General features: G+C 37.6%; 1 long non-coding RNA gene across 1 annotated transcript; it reads left to right on the top strand.

Moving 5' to 3' along the window:
* Positions 1-295: 295 nt before the first annotated feature.
* On the top strand, positions 296-23,857 carry LOC122477877. The gene is made up of 3 exons (XR_006295777.1): positions 296-306; positions 13,781-13,790; positions 23,689-23,857. It is a non-coding gene; the product is annotated as an uncharacterized LOC122477877 (long non-coding RNA).
* Positions 23,858-23,973: the final 116 nt, after the last annotated feature.

Genomic DNA, 23,973 nt, shown 5'->3' with positions numbered 1-23,973 from the left:
ATAAACATTAAAAAAAATTAAAAAAAAAGAAAAATCCACAGAGAACATTACACTCAATGGGGAAAAACAGAGAGCTTTTCCCGTGAGGTAAGGAGCAAGATAAGGATGCCCACTCTTACCACTTCTATTCAACATAGTATTGAAAGTCTGAGACACAGCAATCAGACAACAAAAAGAAATAAGAGGCATCCAAGTGAGTAAGGAAGAAGTAAACCTTTCACTATTTACAGATGACGTGATACTGTATATAGAAAACCCAAAAGTCTCCACCAAAAAACTACTAGAACTGATAAATGAATTCAGACGGTCGTGGGATACAAAATCAATATACAGAAATCTGTTGCATTTCTATACGCTAAAATGCAGCCACAGAAAGAGAAATTAAAATGATCCCATTTTGGGGCACCTGGGTGGCTCAGTCGGTTAAGCATCCAACTTTGGCTCAGGTCATGATCTCGCGGTTTGTGAGTTCAAGTCCTGTGTCGAGCTCTGTGCTGACAGCTCAAAGGCTGGAGCCTGCTTTGGATTCTGTGTCTCCCTCTCTCTCTGCTCCTCCCCCACTTGTGCTTTGTCTCTCTCTTTCAAAAATAAATAGGCATTAAAAAAAGATACCATTTACAATTGCACCAAAAATAATAAAATGCCTAAGAAAAACTTTAACCAAAGAAGTGAAAGACCTACTCTGAAAACTATAAAATACTGATGAAAGAAATTGAAGATGACACAAAGAAATGGAAAGATATTCCATGCTTATGTATTATAAGAGCAAATATTGTCAAAATGTCAATATTATGTGAAGCAATCTACATAATTCAATACTTATCAAAAATACTAGTAGTATTTTTCACAGAACTACAACAATTTTAAAGTTTATATGGAACCACAAAAGACCTCAAATACCCAAAGCAATCTTGAAAATGAAAAGTAGACCTGTAAGCATCACACTATTGGGCTTCAAATTACAGTACTGTACTATAGTAATCAAAACACTATGGTCCTGGAAGAAAAGTAGACACATACATCAATGGAAAAGAATAAAAACCCAGAAACAAACCCATGATTGTATGATCAATTAATCTTTGACAATGGAGGCAAAATAACCAATAGGAAAAATACAGTCTCTTCAGCAAATGCTGTTTGGGAAAACTGTACAGCTACATGCAAAAGCTACATACAAAAGCAAAAATTGGACCACTTTAGTACACCATACACAAAAATAAATTCAAAATGGATTAAAGACCAATATATGGTACGTAAAACCATAAAAATCCTAGCAGAGATCACAGGAAATAATTTATCTGACATCAGATATGTCTCCTGAGGCAGTGGAAACATAGGCAAATATAAACTATTGAAACTACATCAAAATAAAAGTTTCTTTACAAAGTTTCTGCACAGCAAAGGAAAGCAAGCAACAAAACTAAAAGACAATCCACTGAATAGCAGAAGATATTTGCAAATGACATGTCCAACAAAGGGTTAGTATTCAAAACTAAATGCCAAGAGGTGTGATTGCTGCGTTGTGTATAGGCTTTGTGTATGAAAATGAGTTTTCAATTCTGTGGGATAATGTCGAGATGTGATTGCTAGGTTGTATAATAGTTACATTTTTACTTTTATAAACAACTGCCATACTGTTTTCTAGTAAGTAGCACCTTAAAGTGACCACAAAAACAGAGAAATAAACAAATAAATAAATTGACCACATGTTAAAACCAGACAAACAAACAAATAAATAAACTGACCACATGTTAATTTTATCTTTGGGGATAACTGTCTCGTTTAACAAGATATTGAGATAATAGTTCCAGAATTTTTAAAAACATTATGAAAAATTTAATTTGAGAGTCTTCAGTTTTCTTTACATAATACCCAAACCTGAAACACATAAAGACAGATGTATGGATTTATTAAATTTACAAATGTTATGTGCTTGTACTTTATATTTAGACAGAAGATTAATTTAGAAAATGACCATGGTAAGTCTTCCATTAATTGTTTATAAGGACAATATATATTGAAATTTAAGGGATACTGAAGAAAAAAAAAGTTGAATATAAGAAATAGTTTCCATTAATTCCAGGGTCTTTATCATTTTATCACATAACCCTTTGTTATAAATAAAAGTAACAGATATAAGATTCCCTTTTTTACTGAAAAGCTTAATGAAATGCCACAGAACATGGACATTTTTGTATATAATAAAAGAAAAATCAATTAAGAAATCAGTTTCAGATGAGTAATGACCGTGCTAATACAAACTCAGGAAAAATGGGTTTTCCTATGACACTGTGTATTTTTCTTTGAACAGTTACAATGATCTAAAGATTTTTCTTATAATTGAATGAGGTTTCTCTAATTTTCATATTTGAAGATTTTGTACATTTTAATATATATTCTACAAATTTATTCAAAAAATCACTGATGAATGTATACTGAACAGAGTTTAAATCATATTCAGATAAAAGCAATAGAAATAAATATTTTTAGATAAGATAGTGCTTCTACAGTTGGAAATTTTTTTATTTTAATTCTATTGTAATTGTCATACAGTGTTATATTATTTAAAGGTATACAATATAGTGATTCCACAACTCTGTACATCATTCAGTGCTTATCACAATAAGTGTACCCTTAATCTCATTCACCAGTTGGAAATATTATTTTATTTTATTTTATTTTATTTTATTTTATTTTATTTTATTTTATATTTTTTTTGATGTCAATCATTTATTAAAAGTAAGCTAACAACAATGGTAACAACAAAACGCTTGAAATATCTTAAATGTTCATAAATTAAAAATTAAAAATTACATACATCCAACTCAATACTAATCAGCTATGAAAATAACATATATGCACAAATGTATGTAAATACAGAAATCACAAGAACAACAAGGATATATATTGTGGAGAAATATTCAAGATATGGAAAGATATTCAAGATAGCCTTTAAGTAAAATAATTCTAGTTATGTAGTGGCATTATATACATATCTTTTTTAAAGGGAAATTATATATACCTATGATTGTTTCTGGAAGGATACACAAGAGATTGCAAATAGTGTCTACCTCTACAACAAAACTATGGGGAGAGGTATATTTGTGCTTCTCGGTTATACACCATCGTATTTTTTTAATTTTTAGCCATGAGCAAGAATTATTATAATAGTAAACTAGTTTATTTTTTTATATTTATTTTTTTTTAATATATGAAATTTACTGTCAAATTGGTTTCCATACAACACCCAGTGCTCATCCCAAAAGGTGTCCTCCTCAATACACATCACCCACACTCTCCTGACTCCCACCCCCCATCAACCCTCAGTTTGTTCTCACTTTTTAACAGTCTCTTATGCTTTGGCTCTCTCCCACTCTAACCTCTTTTTTTTTTTTTCCTTCCCCTCCCCCATGGGTTCCTGTTAAGTTTCTCAGGACCCACATAAGAGTGAAAGCATATGGTATCTGTCTTTCTCTGTATGGCTTATTTCACTTAGCATCACACTCTCCACTTCCATCCACGTTGCTACAAAAGGCCATATTTCATTTTTTCTCATTGCCACGTAATATTCCATTGTGTATATAAACCACAATTTCTTTATCCATTCATCAGTTGATGGACATTCAGGCTCTTTCCATAATTTGGCTATTGTTGAGAGTGCTGCTATGAACATTGGGGTACAAGTGGCCCTATGCATCAGTACTCCTGTATCCCTTGGTAAATTCCTAGCAGTGCTATTGCTGGGTCATAGGGTAGGTCTATTTTTAATTTTCTGAGGAACCTCCACACTGCTTTCCAGAGCGACTGCACCAATTTGCATTCCCACCAACAGTGCAAGAGGGTTCCCGTTTCTCTACGTCCTCGCCAGCATCTATAGTCTCCTGATTTGTTCATTTTGGCCACTCTGACTGGCGTGAGGTGATACCTGAGTGTGGTTTTGATTTGTATTTCCCTGATGAGGAGCGACATTGAGCATCTTTTCATGTGCCTGTTGGCCATCCGGATGTCTTCTTTAGAGAAGTGTCTATTCATGTTTTCTGCCCATTTCTTCACTGGGTTATTTGTTTTTCGGGTGTGGAGTTTGGTGAGCTCTTTATAGATTTTGGATACTAGCCCTTTGTCCGATATGTCATTTGCGAATATCTTTTCCCATTCCGTTGGTTGCCTTTTAGTTTTGTTGGTTGTTTCCTTTGCTGTGCAGAAGCTTTTTATCTTCATAAGGTCCCAGTAATTCACTTTTGCTTTTAATTCCCTTGCCTTTGGGGATGTGTCGAGTAAGAGATTGCTACGGCTGAGGTCAGAGAGGTCTTTTCCTGCTTTCTCCTCTAAGGTTTTGATGGTTTCCTGTCTCACATTCAGGTCCTTTATCCATTTTGAGTTTATTTTTGTGAATGGTGTGAGAAAGTGGTCTAGTTTCAACCTTCTGCATGTTGCTGTCCAGTTCTCCCAGCACCATTTGTTAAAGAGACTGTCTTTTTTCCATTGGATGTTCTTTCCTGCTTTGTCAAAGATGAGTTGGCCATACGTTTGTGGGTCTAGTTCTGGGGTTTCTATTCTATTCCATTGGTCTATGTGTCTGTTTTTGTGCCAATACCATGCTGTCTTGATGATGACAGCTTTGTAGTAGAGGCTAAAGTCTGGGATTGTGATGCCTCCTGCTTTGGTCTTCTTCTTCAAAATTCCTTTGGCTATTCGGGGCCTTTTGTGGTTCCATATGAATTTTAGGATTGCTTGTTCTAGTTTCGAGAAGAATGCTGGTGCAATTTTGATTGGGATTGCATTGAATGTGTAGATAGCTTTGGGTAGTATTGACATTTTGACAATATTTATTCTTCCAATCCATGAGCAGGGAATGTCTTTCCATTTCTTTATATCTTCTTCAATTACCTTCATAAGCTTTCTATAGTTTTCAGCATACAGATCCTTTACATCTTTGGTTAGATTTATTCCTAGGTATTTTATGCTTCTTGGTGCAATTGTGAATGGGATCAGTTTCTTTATTTGTCTTTCTGTTGCTTCATTGTTAGTGTATAAGAATGCAACTGATTTCTGTACATTGATTTTGTATCCTGCAACTTTGCTGAATTTATGTATCAGTTCTAGCAGACTTTTGGTGGAGTCTATCGGATTTTCCATGTATAATATCATGTCATCTGCAAAAAGCGAAAGCTTGACTTCATCTTTGCCAATTTTGATGCCTTTGATTTCCTTTTGTTGTCTGATTGCTGATGCTAGAACTTCCAGCACTATGTTAAACAACAGCGGCGAGAGTGGGCATCCCTGTCGTGTTCCTGATCTCAGGGAAAAAGCTTTCAGTTTTTCTCCGTTGAGGATGATGTTAGCTGTGGGCTTTTCATAAATGGCTTTTATGATGTTTAAGTATGTTCCTTCTATCCCGACTTTCTCAAGGGTTTTTATTAAGAAAGGGTGCTGGATTTTGTCAAAGGCCTTTTCTGCATCGATTGACAGGATCATATGGTTCTTCTCTTTTTTTTTTGTTAATGTGATGTATCACGTTGATTGATTTGCGAATGTTGAACCAGCCCTGCATCCCAGGAATGAATCCCACTTGATCATGGTGAATAATTCTTTTTATATGCCATTGAATTCGATTTGCTAGTATCTTATTGAGAATTTTTGCATCCATATTCATCAGGGATATTGGCCTGTAGTTCTCTTTTTTTACTGGGTCTCTGTCTGGTTTAGGAATCAAAGTAATACTGGCTTCATAGAATGAGTCTGGAAGTTTTCCTTCCCTTTCTATTTCTTGGAATAGCTTGAGAAGGATAGGTATTATCTCTGCTTTAAACGTCTGGTAGAACTCCCCTGGGAAGCCATCTGGTCCTGGACTCTTATTTGTTGGGAGATTTTTGATAACCGATTCAATTTCTTCGCTGGTTATGGGTCTGTTCAAGCTTTCTATTTCCTCCTGATTGAGTTTTGGAAGAGTGTGGGTGTTCAGGAATTTGTCCATTTCTTCCAGGTTGTCCAGTTTTTTGGCATATGTTTCATAGTATTCCCTGATAATTGTTTGTATCTCTGAGGGATTGGTTGTAATAATTCCATTTTCATTCATGATTTTATCTATTTGGGTCATCTCCCTTTTCTTTTTGAGAAGCCTGGCTAGAGGTTTGTCAATTTTGTTTATTTTTTCAAAACACCAACTCTTGGTTTCGTTGATCTGCTCTACAGTTTTTTTAGATTCTATATTGTTTATTTCTGCTCTGATCTTTATTATTTCTCTTCTTCTGCTGGGTTTAGGCTGCCTTTGCTGTTCTGCTTCTAGTTCCTTTAGGTGTGCTGTTAGATTTTGTATTTGGGATTTTTCTTGTTTCTTGAGATAGGCCTGGATTGCAATGTATTTTCCTCTCAGGACTGCCTTTGCTGCGTCCCAAAGCGTTTGGATTGTTGTATTTTCATTTTCGTTTGTTTCCATATATTTTTTAATTTCTTCTCTAATTGCCTGGTTGACCCACTCATTCGTTAGTAGGGTGTTCTTTAACCTCCATGCTTTTGGAGGTTTTCCAGACTTTTTTCTGTGGTTGATTTCAAGCTTCATAGCATTGTGGTCTGAAAGTATGCATGGTATAATTTCAATTCTTGTAAACTTATGAAGGGCTGTTTTGTGACCCAGTATATGATCTATCTTGGAGAATGTTCCATGTGCACTCGAGAAGAAAGTATATTCTGTTGCTTTGGGATGCAGAGTTCTAAATAGATCTGTCAAGTCCATCTGATCCAATGTCTCATTCAGGGCCCTTGTTTCTTTATTGACCGTGTGTCTAGATGATCTATCCATTTCTGTAAGTGGGGTGTTAAAGTCCCCTGCAATTACCACATTCTTATCAATAAGGTTGCTTATGTTTATGAGTAATTGTTTTATATATTTGGGGGCTCCGGTATTCGGTGCATAGACATTTATAATTGTTAGCTCTTCCTGATGGATAGACCCTGTAACTATTATATAATGTCCTTCTTCATCTCTTGTTACAGCCTTTAATTTAAAGTCTAGTTTGTCTGATATAAGTATGGCTACTCCAGCTTTCTTTTGGCTTCCAGTCGCATGATAAATAGTTCTCCATCCCCTCACTCTCAATCTAAAGGTGTCCTCAGGTCTAAAATGAGTCTCTTGTAGACAGCAAATAGATGGGTCTTGTTTTTTTATCCATTCTGATACCCTATGTCTTTTGGTTGGCGCATTTAGTCCATTTACATTCAGTGTTATTATAGAAAGATACGGGTTTAGAGTCATTGTGATGTCTGTATGTTTTATGCTTGTAGTGATGTCTCTGGGACTTTGTCTCACAGGGTCCCCCTTAGGATCTCTTGTAGGGCTGGTTTAGTGGTGACAAATTCCTTCAGTTTTTGTTTGTTTGGGAAGACCTTTATCTCTCCTTCTATTCTAAATGACAGACTTGCTGGATAAAGGATTCTCGGCTGCATATTTTTTCTGTCTAGCAAACTGAAAATCTCGTGCCAATTCTTTGTGGCCTGCCAAGTTTCAAAAGAGAGATCAGTCACGAGTCTTATAGGTCTCCCTTTATATGTGAGGGCACGTTTACCCCTTGCTGCTTTCAGAATTTTCTCTTTATCCTTGTATTTTGCCAGTTTCACTATGATATGTCATGCAGAAGATCGATTCAAGTTACGTCTGAAGGGAGTTCTCTGTGCCTCTTGGATTTCAATGCCTTTTTCCTTCCCCAGTTCAGGGAAGTTCTCAGCTATGATTTCTTCAAGTACCCCTTCAGCACCTTTCCCTCTCTCTTCCTCCTCTGGGATACCAATTATGCGTATATTATTTCTTTTTAGTGTATCACTTAGTTCTCTAATTTTCCCCTCATACTCCTGGATTTTTTTATCTCTCTTTTTCTCAGCTTCCTCTTTTTCCATAACTTTATCTTCTAGTTCACCTATTCTCTCCTCTGCCTCTTCAATCCGAGCCGTGGTGGTTTCCATTTTGTTTTGCATTTCGTTTAAAGTATTTTTCAGCTCCTCGTGACTGTTCCTTAGTCCCTTGATCTCTGTAGCAAGAGATTCTCTGCTGTCCTGTATACTGTTTTCAAGCCCAGAGATTCATTTTATGACTATTATTCTAAATTCACTTTCTGTTATATTATTTAAATCCTTTTTGATCAGTTCATTAGCTGTTGTTATTTCCTGGAGATTCTTCTGAGGGGAATTCTTCCGCTTGGTCATTTTGGATAGTCCCTGGCGTGGTGAGGACCTGCAGGGCACTTCCCCTGTGCTGTGGTGTATAATTGGAGTTGGTGGGCGGGGCCACAGTCAGACATGATGTCTGCCCCCAGCCCACCGCTGGGGCCACAGTCAGACTGGTGTGTGCCTTCTCTTCCCCTCTCCTAGGGGTGGGATTCACTGTGGGGTGGAGTGGCCCATCTGGGCTACTTGCACACTGCCAGGCTTGTGGTGCTGGGGATCTGGCATATTAGCCGGGGTGGGTAGGCAAGGTGCACTGGGGCAGGAGGCACAAGCTTAGCTCGCTTCTCCTTAGGTGATCCACTTCAGGAGGGGCCCTGTGGCAGCGGGAGGGAGTCAGATCTGCTGCCGGAAGTTTGGCTCCGCAGGAGCACAGAGTTGGGTGTTTGCGCTGAGCTAGCAAGTTCCCTGGCAGGAAGTGGTTCTCTTTGGGATTTTGGCTGGGGGTTGGGCAGGGGAGATAGCGCTGGTGAGTGCCTTTGTTCCCCTCCAAACTGAGCTCTGTCCTCTGGGTGCTCAGCAGCTCTCCCTCCCTTTGTCTTCCAGCCTTCCCGCTTCCGAGCAGAGCCGTTAACTTATGACCTCCCAGACGCTAAGTCGCGCTTGCTGTGGGAACACAGTCCGTCAGGCCCCTCTGCTTTTGCCAGCCAGACTCGGGGGCTCTGCTTGGCTGGTGAGCCACCCCTCCCCCCGGCTCCCTCCTGCCAGTCCTTGGAGCGTGCACCGCCTCGCCGTCCTTCCTACCCTCTTCCGTGGGCCTCTCGTCTGCGCTTGGCTCCGGAGACTCTGTTCTGCTAATCCTCTGGTGGTTTTCTGGGTTATTTAGGCAGGTGTAGGTGGAATCTAAGTGATCAGCAGGACGCTCGGTGAGCCCAGCGTCCTCCTACGCTGACATCTTCAATAGTAAACTCGAAATATTATTTTAAAGTAAAATAATATGATTAAAGGATCTTGGGTTACTGGCACTTTAAAGGTGATTTATCAGTGTATTGTCATGGATTGGATACTGTTTTTGACTAGCTGCAAATGCCATTTTTCATTCAATTGAGGAGAATTTCAATGTAGTTTGGATATTAGATGAGATGATATCTTACTGAAATTGAAAGATAAAGGTCATTAACTTAAGGAAAGCAGATGCTAAGCAGCATAATATTATCTTGGTGAAAAAAAATATATAAGACCTTATATTGTATATATACATCCTTAAATGAAGTTAAGAAACATATGCACTAGAATTAACATAAGGGATCTCTGGTGGTGGCAGTGTGAAGACTTAGTTTTTATACATTTTGCTTACTTCTATTTTTTAATTTTCTATAATGTACATATACTACTTCTGTAATAATAAGTGCAAATAGAAATGTATGAAACATACTATGCTGCTCAGATGTTAGTTGTTTTTTAAACTAGGCTTTATTTTTTTAGTGCAGTTTTAGGTTCACAGCAAAAATGAGGGAAAGATACAGACATTTCTTGTGTACTTCCTTGCTGCCACACATGCATAGCTTCTCCTACTAACAACATTCCCCACCAGAGTGGTACATTTGTTACAACTGATGAGACTATATTGACACAGAATAATCACTGAATGTGCATAGTTTACATTGGGGTTCACTCTTGGTGTTGTACCTTTTATTGGTTTGGACAGAACATAATGACATGTGTTCATCATTATAGTATCATAAAGTATTTTCACTTTCTTAAAATTCCTCTGTGCTCCTCCTATTTATCCCCTCACACAATCCTTGGCAACCAATGATTTTTTTTTTTACTGTCTCCATAGTATTGCCTTTTCCAAAAAGTCATATAGTTGGAATCATAGAGTATATATACTTTTCAGATTTCTTCTTTCATTTAGTAATTTGCACTGAGGTACCTCCATGTATTTTCATGGCTTGATAGCTCATATCTTTTTAATGCTGAAAAATATTCTATTGTCTGAATGAACTACAGTTTATTTATCCATTCACCTACTGAAGGACATGATTCAGTATTTTGTACTAACAATGAAGAAATAAGCAAAATCTCATAGTATTTATTTATTTATTTATTTATTTACAAATTCAAGTTAGTTAACATATAGTGTAGTATTGGTCTCATGAGTAGAATTTAGTGATTCATCACTTAGAAGTAACACCCAGTGCTCATCCCAAAAACTGCTTTTCTTAACGTGCATTAGAAGAAATGGACAGAAGACATGAATAAACACTTTTCCTAAGAAGACATCCAGATGGCTAACAGACACATGAAAATATGTTCAACATCACTCATCATCAGGGAAATACAAATCAAAACCACAATGAGATACCACCTCACACCTGTCAGAATGACTAATATTAACAACTCACGAAACAACAGATGCTGGCGAGGATGTGGAGAAAGAGGAACACTCTTATACTGTGGGAATGCAAACTGGTGCAGCTACAATGGAAAACAATGTGGAGGTTTCTCAAAAAGTTGAAAATAGAACTACCCTACAACACAGAAATTGCACTACCTGGTGTTTACCCACAGGATACAAAAAAATGATTCTAAGGGCACGAGCACTCCAACATTTATAACAGCATTATCAACAAAGGCCAACTTATGACAGAGTCTAAATGTCTATCTACTGATGAACGGATAAACTTCAAAAATAATGAAATCTTGCTATTTGCAACAATGTGGATGGAATTGGAGTGCATTATGCTAAGTGAAATAAGTCAGAGAAAGACAGATATATGATTTTACTCATATGTGGAATTTGAGAAACAGAATAGATGAACATAGGGAAAGGGAAGAAAAAATAAAATAAGATAAAAAACAGAGATAAAAAATCATAAGAGACTCTTAAATACAGAGAACAAATTGAGGGTTGCTGAAGTGGAGGTGGGTGGTGGGATGGGCTAAACAAGATCTCATGTTTAAAAAAATGTTTTTATGAGTTTAGCAAATGTATTAGTTTTCATAAATTTATCAGTTTTATTTATTTTTTTAAATGTTTATTTATTTTTGAGACAGAGAGAGACAGAGAATGAACGGGGGAGGGTCAGAGAGAGAGAGGGAGACACAGAATCTGAAACAGGCTCCAGGCTCTGAGCTGTCAGCACAGAGACCGACACGGGGCTGAACTCACGGACCGCGAGATCATGACCTGAGCCGAAGTCGGACACTTAACCGACTGAGCCACCCAGGCACCCCTATCAGTTTTATTTTTAACATTTGTAACAGTCTATTTTAATTTGTTCATTTGCAGGGCAGACTTTTAGAAGTATTATTTTATTTTGACATTTTTGAGTGCTGGTTTACATTTTGTTCTGGATGATGGGTTTGTTTTGTGGATATCATAAGCTTTCTTGATGTGAACAGTATATACCAGTACAGTTTAAATACACCTATACTAGCTTAGAACAAACTAGGTGGGGGTTGGAGGTGGGTTTTACCAGCTTGAACAACTTATCATTGACTTAAATTATCTTGAGATGTTGCTTTAAGTGCAACTACATAGATTTCCCCTAACTTGAGGCCTTTTCATCAATATTCCACATGAGAGTCTCCTATCTAATTCAACAAACATATTAATTTTTGGTAACTCTGTGCCCTGCTCTCTTCTAGAGGCACATCAGTGTACAGAACAGACAAAAAGACTTACCCTTGTAAGATTCTAGTGGAGGGAGATGCACAGTAAATAGAATACATCAGTAGATTTTATTGTATGTTATAAAGCTAAGGACTTTATAAAAAATGACTAAAGCGGGGTAAAAGTATCTGAAGTACAGGAGAGTGAGGGTGTGATTTTAAATAGGATTGTCAGCATATTTCTTACTGAAGTGACATACAAGAAAAGACTCAATGTAGGTGAGAAGTGAGCCATACAGGTATGGGAGAAAGAAAATTTCAGGCAGAGAAACAGTCCTTATGTGGAGAGTATTCTCATGAATTAGAGGACCAGTGCAGAAGCCAGTGTGGCTGCAGTGAACATGGGAGGGACAGAGATTTACAGGTTGGAGTCAGAGAGATAATCTTGTACAGATTTATCAGCCATTTGTAAGTTCTTTGACTCAGACTGAGAAGGGGAGCCATTAAAGTGAAGAGGGGAAATGACATGATCTGACTTAGATTATTAATGGGATAACTCTGCTGCTGAAAAGAGACCAGGGGAGAATCAGGGAAACCAGTCATTGCAATAACCCAGGAGATAATTGGTGGTGGCAATGGGAGTAGTGAGAAGTAGTCAGATTTGGGAATATTTTGAAGATAAAGTCAACAGGATTAATTGAGATCAGAAAGGCTGAAGGTGGAGCAGGTTTGGGGAATAAAATAAAGAGTGCTTTTGTGTACATGGTAAGTGCGAATTGCCCATTAGACATTAAATCTAATTCTTGTTTCCATCATCAGTACCAATGATCTGTAAGCACTGGAAGTGGGGGAGGAAGAAGTAGGTACAAAAACTGTAGAAAACATTCCTTTATAGCCAGTGTACTTGCAAATTAAGAGGATCAGGGTGTACACATATAATTAACCTTTTATAACATTCAACATTTATTTACTCATTGATTGGACAAATATTTATTGAGTCACGTTAAGATGCTCAACATGGATGCTAAAGAAATTGGGGATCAACTGCTTAGTTTTGAATCATGGATTCACTACTTAAGTCACTTAGTCCCACCATACCTTGGGTTACCATCTGGAAAATAGGACAATAATAATGCTTACCCCACAGGAATATTGGGAAGATTAAAAGAGATAATCATGTATAAAGCATTTAGAACATATGATAAACTATCTATGTTAGTCATTTTTTTATCAAGGCCTCTCTTTTCCTTCCCAGTGTATCTTCTTCCCTAGCTAATTGCAATATAAAAAGAATATCTGTAAAATGCATGGTGGACACAATTAACATACATATCATATACTAAGATCAAAATGCAGATAGTCTAGAACCTCAGGTCAGTTCCTACTGCTGTGCCTGATCAGCATATTGTCTAGATATCTAGAAGTTAATTTTTCAGACTCACATACTTATGCAAAAATAGCTAAGGGCTTTTAGAATTCTTAGGACTCCCTGTTGATTAAGAACCCCTCTGTATTCACCATTGCCTGGAGAACACTGCCTCATTTATCCATACTGCATATTTCTCCTAGTCCTTATCACTCATACTCATGAGGATGCTTGAATCATTGCAGAACAAACCATCAAACAGGCACCTTTTGTGTCCTACCCCAGCTCTGCTTCTGTATGAACCACTATATCTGCTCTCCTTTTCCTCTTCTGGCCTCAATTCTTCTGTTTCTTTATTTAAACCCAGTTTGAACTTCAGCACTCAAATACTGACCTGTGACCTGATCAAATTCACCATAGTTTATGCTTGCCCACATGTAGAATGCTCTATTGTAGAATACAAATTTGGATTGTGTTACTCAATTTGGGCTGATAGTATAAACTTGGACTTTGGTTTCTTTTGCAGGAAAATGAAAACCACATGCATGAACTTGTTTGTTTTGAACTAATTTCCTTTCCATGATCACTTAATTTTTTTAAATATAATTTATTGTCAAATTAGCTAACATAGAGTTTATACAGTGTGCTCTTGGTTTTGAGGGTAGATTCCCATGATTCATCGCTTACATACAACGTCCAGTATTCATCCCAACAAGTGCCCTCCTCAATGCCCATCCCCCATTTTCTCCTCTCCTCTGTCCCCATATCAACCCTCAATTTATTCTCTGTATTAAGAGTCTCTTGTGGTTTGCCTCCCTGTCTGTTCAAAACTATTTTTCCCCTTCCCTTTCCATGATCACTTTCTAAGTTTTGCATTTCTTTAGCTATTCTGCAAAGCTTATCTGTGAGAGTTAAGGGTGTTAAAATATAATGCAGCTGTGGTTTGGAAAAGTGTGAGAGCACTCACAGTCCACTGAATAATGTCTAGGTTCTTAGAAATAAGAATAATATTGTTAATAATCATAATCAACACTAATTTAGTGCTTACCATATATTGTGATAATGTTGTATTACCTCATTTACATTCATTATTACCTCAATTACTATGGTAAATAAATTATGAGGCTATTATTTTCTCCACTTTACAAATGAGGAAACTAAGGTTTAAAGAATTGCATTAGTCTAAAAGTGGCAGAGCTTAGACTTAGTCTTTTAAGAACCCCTTCTGTATTCACCAGTACCTGGAGAACACCACCTCATTTACCCATACTGTATACTTCTAGTCCTTATCACTCATACTCAAGAGGATGCTTGAATCAGTGCTGATACTTTTAACTACTAAAGTATATCACAAGACATTGGGCTTCTTAGGTCTGTTCTCCCCTGCAGTTTTTGTTGAGTATCAAACAATGCATTACCTTACACTTCTTCTTTAACTTTGATGAATATGGGGGAACAAAAAAACCCCTTTGTAAATGTTCAGCAATCCTTTCCGTTTACTAAAACAAAGACCTTATATTTGTATAGAGCTTTGCAACCTCAAAATACTTTTAAATTTTTTAAATGATTCTTCATTTTTTTTTATTTTATTTTTTATTTTTTTTTCAACATTTATTTATTTTTGGGACAGAGAGAAACAGAGCATGAACGGGGGAGGGGCAGAGAGAGAGGGAGACACAGAATTGGAAACAGGCTCCAGGCTCCGAGCCATCAGCCCAGAGCCTGATGCGGGGCTCGAACTCACGGACCGCGAGATCGTGACCTGGCTGAAGTCGGACACTTAACCGACTGCGCCACCCAGGCGCCCCCGTTTCTTCATTTTTGAAAGAGAGAGACAGAGTGTGAGTGTGGGAGGAGCAGAGAGAGGGAGACACAGAATCTGAAACAAGCTCCAGGCTGTCAGCACAGAGCCCGATGCGAGGCTTGAACTCACAAGCCATGAGATCATGACCTGAGCCAAAGTTGGACGCCCAACCAACTGAGCTACTCAGGCACCCTGCAACCTCAAAATACTTTTAAACCCTGTCACATTTGATCCTCATAGCACTGTGTGGTGATCACGATAAGGCTTGTTATCCCCTTTTTCTAAATAAATAAACCAAGGTTCAAAGAACTTAAATAGCTTTCACAAGGTCTCATGACTGGCAAAATAAATAAAGAAGTAACAAACAAACTAACTGACTAGACAGGTTATAATCAGGTTTCGTGAGCATTAATCAACTTTCTAAAACTTTTAGCTGTAACTAGTGTTTGAAAGCATTGTTAGAATATATTATTTTTAATAAAAATTGTACAGGTTCACAGTTTGCTTTCTAGGAAGGCATCAATTTTCAAGAACAAGATATTAACAAAGTATCAAAGATCATCCTCTTTTCTATTTGTTCTTTATTTGAGAACTGTGACCTTAAAACATGTGTGTTAGTTTGCTAGGTCTAGTGTAACAAAATACTGCAGACTGAGTATTTACAGATATTTACTTTCTCATGGTTCTGGAGGCCAGAAGTCCAAGATAAAGGTGTCAGCAGGGTTAGTTCACCGGAGGCCTCTCTCCTTAACTTGCAGATGGCTCTCTTCTTGCTGTGTCTTTACAAGGCCTTTTCTCTATGAGTGCACATCCCTGTTTCCTCTTCCTCTTCTTATATAATCCTATTGGATTAGAGCCCCATCCTAATAACCTCAGTAACCTTAATTACCACTTTACAGGCCCTATTTCAAAAAATAGTCATATTCTGAGGAACTAAGGGTTAGGACTTTAACATGAGAAATTTGGAGGGACACAATTCGGTACGCAATAGGAGCTTTCTATTAAGCAACTGTTCCTTCATCTAATGAAGCTTCAAGCTATAGTCAAATTTAAAAAGTTCTCAACATCAGTATGAAACCCTGTATAAATCAGAGATATGCCATGAAGTTTTAAGTGTAAAACAATGTTTGAAATAAATAATCATAATAAATGAACAAACACAGACTTGATCCTACATGCATTGCTAGAAGAAAAGAAAAGAAGAAAAAAAGGAAATAAGAACTACCTAGATTATCTAGGGAAAAAGAGAAGTCTCAAAACTTCAAAATATGCAATATAAATAATAGTAGACAATGTCAAGCACCCTAATTAATCTCTGAAGCAAGTTATTATGTAAGTATACTTTTTATTTCTAGGAAGTGCTTATATTTTGACTGCTTATTCAGAGTTATCATTTTTTAAAGTTTATTTATCTTTGAGAGAGAGAGGGAGAGAGAGGTTGAGGGGGGGGAAGAGAGAGAGGGAATCCTAAGCAGGCCGTGTGCTGTCAGCATGGAGCCTGACCTGAGCTGAAATCAAGAATTGAACACTTAACTGACTGACCCACCGAGGCACCCCTATAGTTATCACTTTTTAACAAAATATTTTCCCAATTCATAACTGGTGTTTAGAATGGCTCAGAGCAAGGTTGACTGGAACCCATATCCGACTGATTACTAGAAGGGAAGGACAAAAATATGAGATATGAGAGCATAAACTGAGATCCAAGGAGATCTGCCACTAAGTTCTGACAGACAATACAGATAGGAATAGCAGTCAGTGGACCTCAGGTAGGTATTCAGTAGGTATCCTAAACCAGCAATAGAGCTGTAATTTAAGATGGAATCAAGGTTCTTCCAGGACTCAGTGACTGGTCATAATACCAGAATTGGAAGAATGGTGTAGAAACCTAGGCAGAAAATCAGGCAGAAGAACAAGATCTAGTTATAGCAACTAGGCCACCTATTAGAATATGATACCAAAAGCAGGGTGAGAACCACAGTACAGGTCAGCATAGTGACACTAGCAAGGCACATTGATTTAGAGCAGGTAAGCTACTGGCTGGCTTAGGGATCCCTGTCTTCCTGCTGCCTAGAAGCATACTTGATCTGAGTTTGGGGTATCTTTAAACCTATGTTCAAGAGTTAAAAAGCTCATAGAGACTTAGGTGCAAGGGGCCTGGTATACCATTCCTCCCTATAGTACAGAAAATGTCATTGCCGCCTGCTTATTTTGTTTTGCATTTAAGTTAATCAGGTCTAGCAGTGAAATATCCCAAAAGTTCTTGCAGAAAAACATTGTTCTGGCACTGTTTGATCGACTCATCATTTTCTTTTACAAGAGTGTATCACTAGCTTCTAATAGAGCTTGTCCTGGGTATTGTGCTTTCATTAAGACATTCTTATCCAATCCTGCTACTTTAACTGGTTGTCATTACACAGTAGGACTGCAATTTCATCCACCATCAGCATCCACATTAATATTAGAGTCTTGTTAAATAACAAATTATGTACTACCCACTTTCCCTCAGGACAAATTTAAGGAGAAGAAAGAAGACAATTAAGAATCACCTACATTACCTAAGGGAGAAAAAAAAATTAAGTTGATTTATCATAGGGCTAGATTAAAGTAATGTAGCTTCCCTGGAGCTTTGTTTGTCCACCATCTGGAAGTATCAGTTGGTACAGATTGTAACAGACTGTCTGCTTAAAGGCATTGACCACATGGAGCCTGTGACATCTGTGGTTTTTAGTCTTTAACGACTGTGTACTTGATCTTAGTTCCAAGATGTCTATTTATTTTTTCAGTGTGGAATCTGGAAGATACCTAAGTAATATTAAAGAAAGATAAGTAAATTGAATCTCCATGTCTGCACTTACAGAGTTATCACATTTAGTCAATGTTCTACAAATAATATATTAAAATTAGTAATATAGAATGCAAATTGGATTCCTTGTTCAACTTTGAATAAAAGATTTAAAGGGATATAGACCTTGAAAGGGTATCCAGACATCATTTTGTCCAGTGTTATGGGTTGAATTGTGTCCTGAAAAAGATATGTTGAAGCCTAATCACTGGTACCTGTCCACGTGACCATCAAGTTAAAATGAGGTCATAATGGCTTAGGGTGAGTCCTAATCCAATGTGACTGGTGTCACATTATAAAAGGAAAAATTTGTCATAGGCAGACAAGCCATGTGAAGGCAGAAGCAGAGATTGGAATTATGCTTCCACAAACCAAGGAAAACCTGGGGGTACCAGAAGTTGGAAGAAGCAAGGAAGGATCCACCTGTAGAGGCTACAGAGGGAGCATAACCTTACCAAGACCTTGATTTCAGACTTCCAGTCTCTAGAACTGTGAGAGAACAAGAGCCTGTGGTTTTACCACTGGATCAGTGGCACTTTTTTTTTTTAAACAGCAGACCTTGGAAATGAATATACTGCTTTGTATCTCTTATCAAAATTGTACTTTGAGGGGGAGGAGCCAATACGGTGGAATGGCATGGAAGCTTTTTGTGTGTCTCACGTCTATGAAATACAGCCAGACCAACACTGAACCATCCTAAACACCTAGGAAACTGATTGCAGGATTAACACAACAATCTGCGCAACCTGAACCACAGAATTCAGCAGGTGTGTGGTGCAGAGAGCTGAACTTGGGAGTGAGAAGCCATGAAAGGTAGTGAACCGCTTTTGCAGGCAGAGAGAGGTCAGAGACTGGGAAGGGGGGAGAATATGGGAAAAGCAACCTTCCCCAAAAGCAGCTGGAGAGAAAGTGGAAAATTGGAAACAGCCACAGGGACTAAACTAAAAAGGAAGAAATAAGAAAGGAGAGGGCTTAAATTCCATTAAGACTGTAAACAAGGGGAGCACAAAGGCTGCAACCCCGCAGCTCGATACCTGGCGGCGCTCTGGTGGGAAAGGCGAATCCCCAGGAACAGAGTGGAGTCCGGGAGGTTCTCGGGCCACACGGGGAAAAGCAGTTCCACTGCTGGAAGGACATTTGGTAGAGACTGTTGAAGCCACCTGGTCCCAGCAGACCCCGGAAGGCAGCCACATTTGCTGGTGATTTGCTGGGCAAGTTTGTTAAGGGTGAAGCCTGGTGCCAGATGGGTGTTGTGATTTTCCATAATCCCTGAAATGCTGCTGCTACACTGTCTCGCAAACATTTTCTGGCATGGGCTGGCACCTGGCCAGTTTCGGGGCACCAGCAACAACAGGTTCCACAGGGCTTTCCTGGGTGCAGCCTATATTCCTGAGGAGGGGCAGAATGGATCAAAGCTGAAGTCCTTGAGAAGTAAGGGGCCAGGGAGAATAGCCACATCTGAGACAAAACTGAGGAGAGAGGTACTGCCTGGGGCCTGGTCATGAAGAGTGAAAAAGCGGGGAGTGGAAGAGAGCTGAAGACAGAGGATGGGTGTGCGATTGCTGATCCGGGAGAACAGACTGGGTAGCTGGGTGGCGCCATTTTTATGCGCATAGGCACATAAGAACACCACAACAATCCACCCCAGTAGGCTAGCAGCGCCATCTAGTGGAGAGTGGAGCTGTTACACTGAGCCCCATCCAACTGGGCCAACTTCACTCTTCAAGAACACAAGTCTCATCGCTGCTTAATTTATAGACTATAAAGAGCTACATGGACTGACTTCTAGGGGAAAAAGAAGCAATTTCAGTCCTACTTCAATCTGTTAGCAGGTTCATCTATTCAAATTTCTTTTTTTTCTTTTTCTCTTTTACAATTCTTTTCTTTTTCTTGAATACAGAAAGACAAAAAAATAATTTTTATTTTCTATTTTTATTAAAAATATCTGTCTTTAGTTTTATTACTATATTTTTACTTATGTGTAATTTTTTTCAAATTCTACTTTACTTCCATCATTTTATTTTAGTCTACTACAGTGTATTCACTTTTCCAAATGTTCAAATGATTTTCATTTTTTAATCTTTTTTATCTTTTTCATTTCATTTCTTTCTTTTAAATACAGAAAACTAAAAAATTCATATTTATATTTAATTTTTATTAAAATACTTTTCTTTAATTTTTTTCTACTATATTCTTTACTTTTGTGTATATTTTTTTCAAATTCTATTTTACTCCCATCGTCTCATTTTAGTCTACTTCAGTGAATTCATTTTTTCAAATACTTAAATGATTTCCTTCCCCCCCCATTTTTTTCTCTGTCAAACCACTTTCAAAACCCAGACCAAAACACACCTAGGATCTATCATCATCTATTCGATTTTTGTGTGTGTGTGAGTGGTTTTATTTTTAATTTCAATATTTTTTAATTTAATTTTTTTACCTCATTAATTCCTTTTCTCCCTTCAAAATGACAAAACGAAGGAATTCACCCCAACAGAAAGAGCACGAAGAAACGACATCCAGGGAATTAACAAACACAGACACAAGCAAGATGTCTGAACCAGAATTTAGAATCACAATAAGAATACTAGCTGGAGTCAAAAATAGATTAGAATCCCTTTCTGCAGAGATAAAAGAATTAAACAATACCAGAATTAAATAAAAAATGCTATAACTGAGCTGCAATCACAGATGGATGCAGCATTGTCAAGGATGGATGAGGCAGAACAGAGAATCAGCGATATAGAGGACAAACTTATAGAGAATAAGAAGCAGAAAAAAGAGGGAGATCAAGGCAAAAGAGCATGATTTAAGAATTAGAGAAATCAGTGACTCATTAAAAGGGAACATCATAATCATAGGGGTCCCAGAAGAGGAAGAGAGAGAAATAGGAATAGAAGTGTTATGTGAGCAAATCATAGTGGAAAACTTTCCTAACCTGGGAAAGACACAGACATCAAATTCCAGGAATCACAGAGGACCCCCATTAGATTCAACAAAAACTGACCATCAACAAGGCATATCATAGTCAAATTCACAAAATACTCAGGCAAGGAGAGAATCATGAAAGCAGCAAGGGAAAAAAAGTTCTTAATCTACAAGGGAAGACAGATCAGATTTGCAGCAGACTTATCCACAGAAACTTGACAGGCCAGAAAGGAGTGGCAGGATATATTCAGTGTGCTGAATCAGAAAAATACGCAGCCAAGAATTCTTTATTCAGCAAGGCTGTCATTGAAAATAGAAGAGAGTAAAAAGTTTCTCAGACAAACAAAAATTAAAGGAGTTTGTGACCACCAAACCAGTCCTGCAAGAAATTTTAAGGGGGACTCTCTGAGAGGAGAAAGGATGAAAAAAATATATATAAAAATAAATAAATACCAAAAGCAACAAAGGATTAGAAAGGACCAGAGAACACCACCAGAAACTCCAACTCTACAAGCATCATAATGGCAATAAATTCATACCTTTCAGTACTTACTCTAAACGTCAAAGGATTCCATGCTCCAATCAAAAGACATAGGGTAAGAGAATGGATAAGAAAACAAGATCCATCTATATGCTGTTTACAAGAGACCACTTTAGACCTAAAGACACCTTCAGATTGAAAATAAGGAGATGGAAAACCATCTATCATGCTAATAGTCCACAAAAGAAAGCCTGAGTAGCCATACTTACATCAGACAATCTAGACTTTACAATAAAGACTGTATCAAGAGATGCAGAAAGGCATTATATCATAGTCAAGGGGTCTATCCACCAAGAAGACCTAACAATTGTAAACATTTATGCGCCAAATGTGGCAACACCCAAGTATAGAAATCAATTAATCACAAACATAAAGAAACTCATAGATAGTAATACCATAATATTAGAGACTTCAACACCCCACTGATAGCAATGGAAAGATAATCTAATAAAAAAATCAACAAGGAAACAATGGCTTTGAATGATACATTGCACCAGATGGACTTAATAGATATATTCAGAACATTTCATCCTAAAACAGCAGAATATACATTCTTCTCCAGTGCACATGGAACGTTCTCCAGAATAGACCACATACTAGGACACAAATCAGCCCTAAGTAATTACAAAAAGTTCGAGGTGCATATTTTCAGACCACAATGATATGAAACTCGAAATCAATCACAAGAAAAAATGTGGAAAGGTAACAAATACTTGGAGACTGAAGAACATCCTACTAAAGAATGAATGGGTTAACCAAGCAGTTAAAGAGGAAATTTAAAAGTATATGGAAGTCAATGAAAATGATAACACCATAACCCAAAACCTCTGGGACTCAGCAAAGGTGGTCATAGGAGGAAATTATATAGCAATCCAGGCCTTCCTAAAGAAGGAAGAAAGATCTCAGATACACAACCTAACCTTCCGCCTTAAGGAGCTGGAAAAAGAACAGCAAATAAAACCCCAAACCAGCAGAAGACAGGAGATAACAAAGATTAGAGCAGAAATTAATGCTATTGAAACAAACAAACAAAAACACAGTAGAATATATCAATGAAACCAGAAGCTGCTTCTTTGAAAGAATTAACAAAATTGATAAACCACTAGTGAGTGTGCTCAAGAGGAAAAAGGAAGGGACCCAAATGAATAAAATCAAGAATGAAAGAGGAGAGATCACAACCAACACATCAGATAATAAGCAATAATAAGAGAATATTATGAGCAATTATATGCCAATAAAATGAGAAATCTGGAAGAAATGGGCAAATTCCTAGAAACATATACACTACCAAAACTGAAACAGGAAGAAATAGAAAATTGGAACAGAGCCATAACCAGTAAAGAAATTGAATTAGTAATCAAAAATCTGCCAAAAAACAAGAGTCCAGGGCCAGATGGCTTTCCAGGGGAATTCTACCAAACATTTGAGGAAGAGTTAACACCTATTCTCTTGAAGCTGTTCCAAAAAATAGAAATGAAAGGAAAACTTCCAAACTCTTTCTATGAAGCCAGAATTACCTTGATTCCAAACCCAGACAGAGACCACACTAAAAAGGAGAACTAGAAACCAATTTCCCAGATGAACATGGATGCAAAAATCATCAACAAGATATTAGCCAACCAGATCCAACAATACATTAACAAAATTATTCACCACGACCAAGCAGGATATATACCGGGGATGCAGCCTGGTTCGATATCCACAAAACAATTAACGTGATTAGTCACATCAATAAAAGAAAGGACAAGAACTATATGATCCTCTCAATAGATGCAGAGAAAGCATTTGACAAAATACAGCATCCTGTCTTGATAAAAAGCCTCAAGAAAGTAGGGGTAGAAGGAGCATACCTCGAGATCATAAAAGCCATATATGAACGACACAATGATAATATCATCCTCAATGGGGAAAAACTGAGAGCTTTCCCGCTAAGGTCAGGAACAAGACAGGGATGTCTACTCTCGGCACTGTTATTCAGCATAGCATTGGAAGTCTTAGACTCAGCAATCAGACAACACAAAGAAATAAAATTCATCCAAATCATCCAGGAGGAGGTCAACCTCTTACTCTTCACACATGACATGATACTCTATATGGAAAACCCAAAAGATTCCACCAAATAACTTCTAGAATTGATTCATGAATTCAGCAAAGTTGCAGGATATAAAATCAACGCACAGAAATTGGTTGCATTCTATACACCAACAATGAAGCAACAGAAAGAGAAATCAAGGAATTGATCCCATTTACAGTTGCACAAAAAAAAAATAAAATACCTAGGAATAAATGTAACCAAAGGGGTGAAAACTCTATACACTGAAAACTATAGAAAGCTTATGAAAGAAATTGAAGACGACACCAAAAATGGAAAAAGATTCCATGCTCCTGGATAAGAAGAACAAATATTGTTAAAATGTCGATACTACCCAAAGCAATCTACATATTCAATGCAATCCCTATCAAAGTAACACAAGCATTCTTGACAGAGCTAGAATAAAGAATCCTAAAGTTTGTATGGAACCAGAAAGACCCTGAATAGACAAAGCAATCGTGAAAAAGAAAACCAAAGCAGGAGGCATCACAATTCCAGACTTCAAGCTATACTACAAAGTTGTAATATTCAAGACAGTATGGTACTGGCACAAGAACAGACATTCAGATCAATGGAACACAATAGAGAACCCCAAAATGGACCCACAAACGTATGGCCAACTAAT

The sequence above is a fragment of the Prionailurus bengalensis genome, chromosome X (assembly GCF_016509475.1).
Source record: "Prionailurus bengalensis isolate Pbe53 chromosome X, Fcat_Pben_1.1_paternal_pri, whole genome shotgun sequence".
NCBI classification, from domain to species: Eukaryota; Metazoa; Chordata; class Mammalia; order Carnivora; family Felidae; genus Prionailurus; species Prionailurus bengalensis.
The sequence above is the reverse complement of the archived record's forward strand: the minus strand, read 5'-3'. Positions and strand labels throughout refer to the sequence as shown.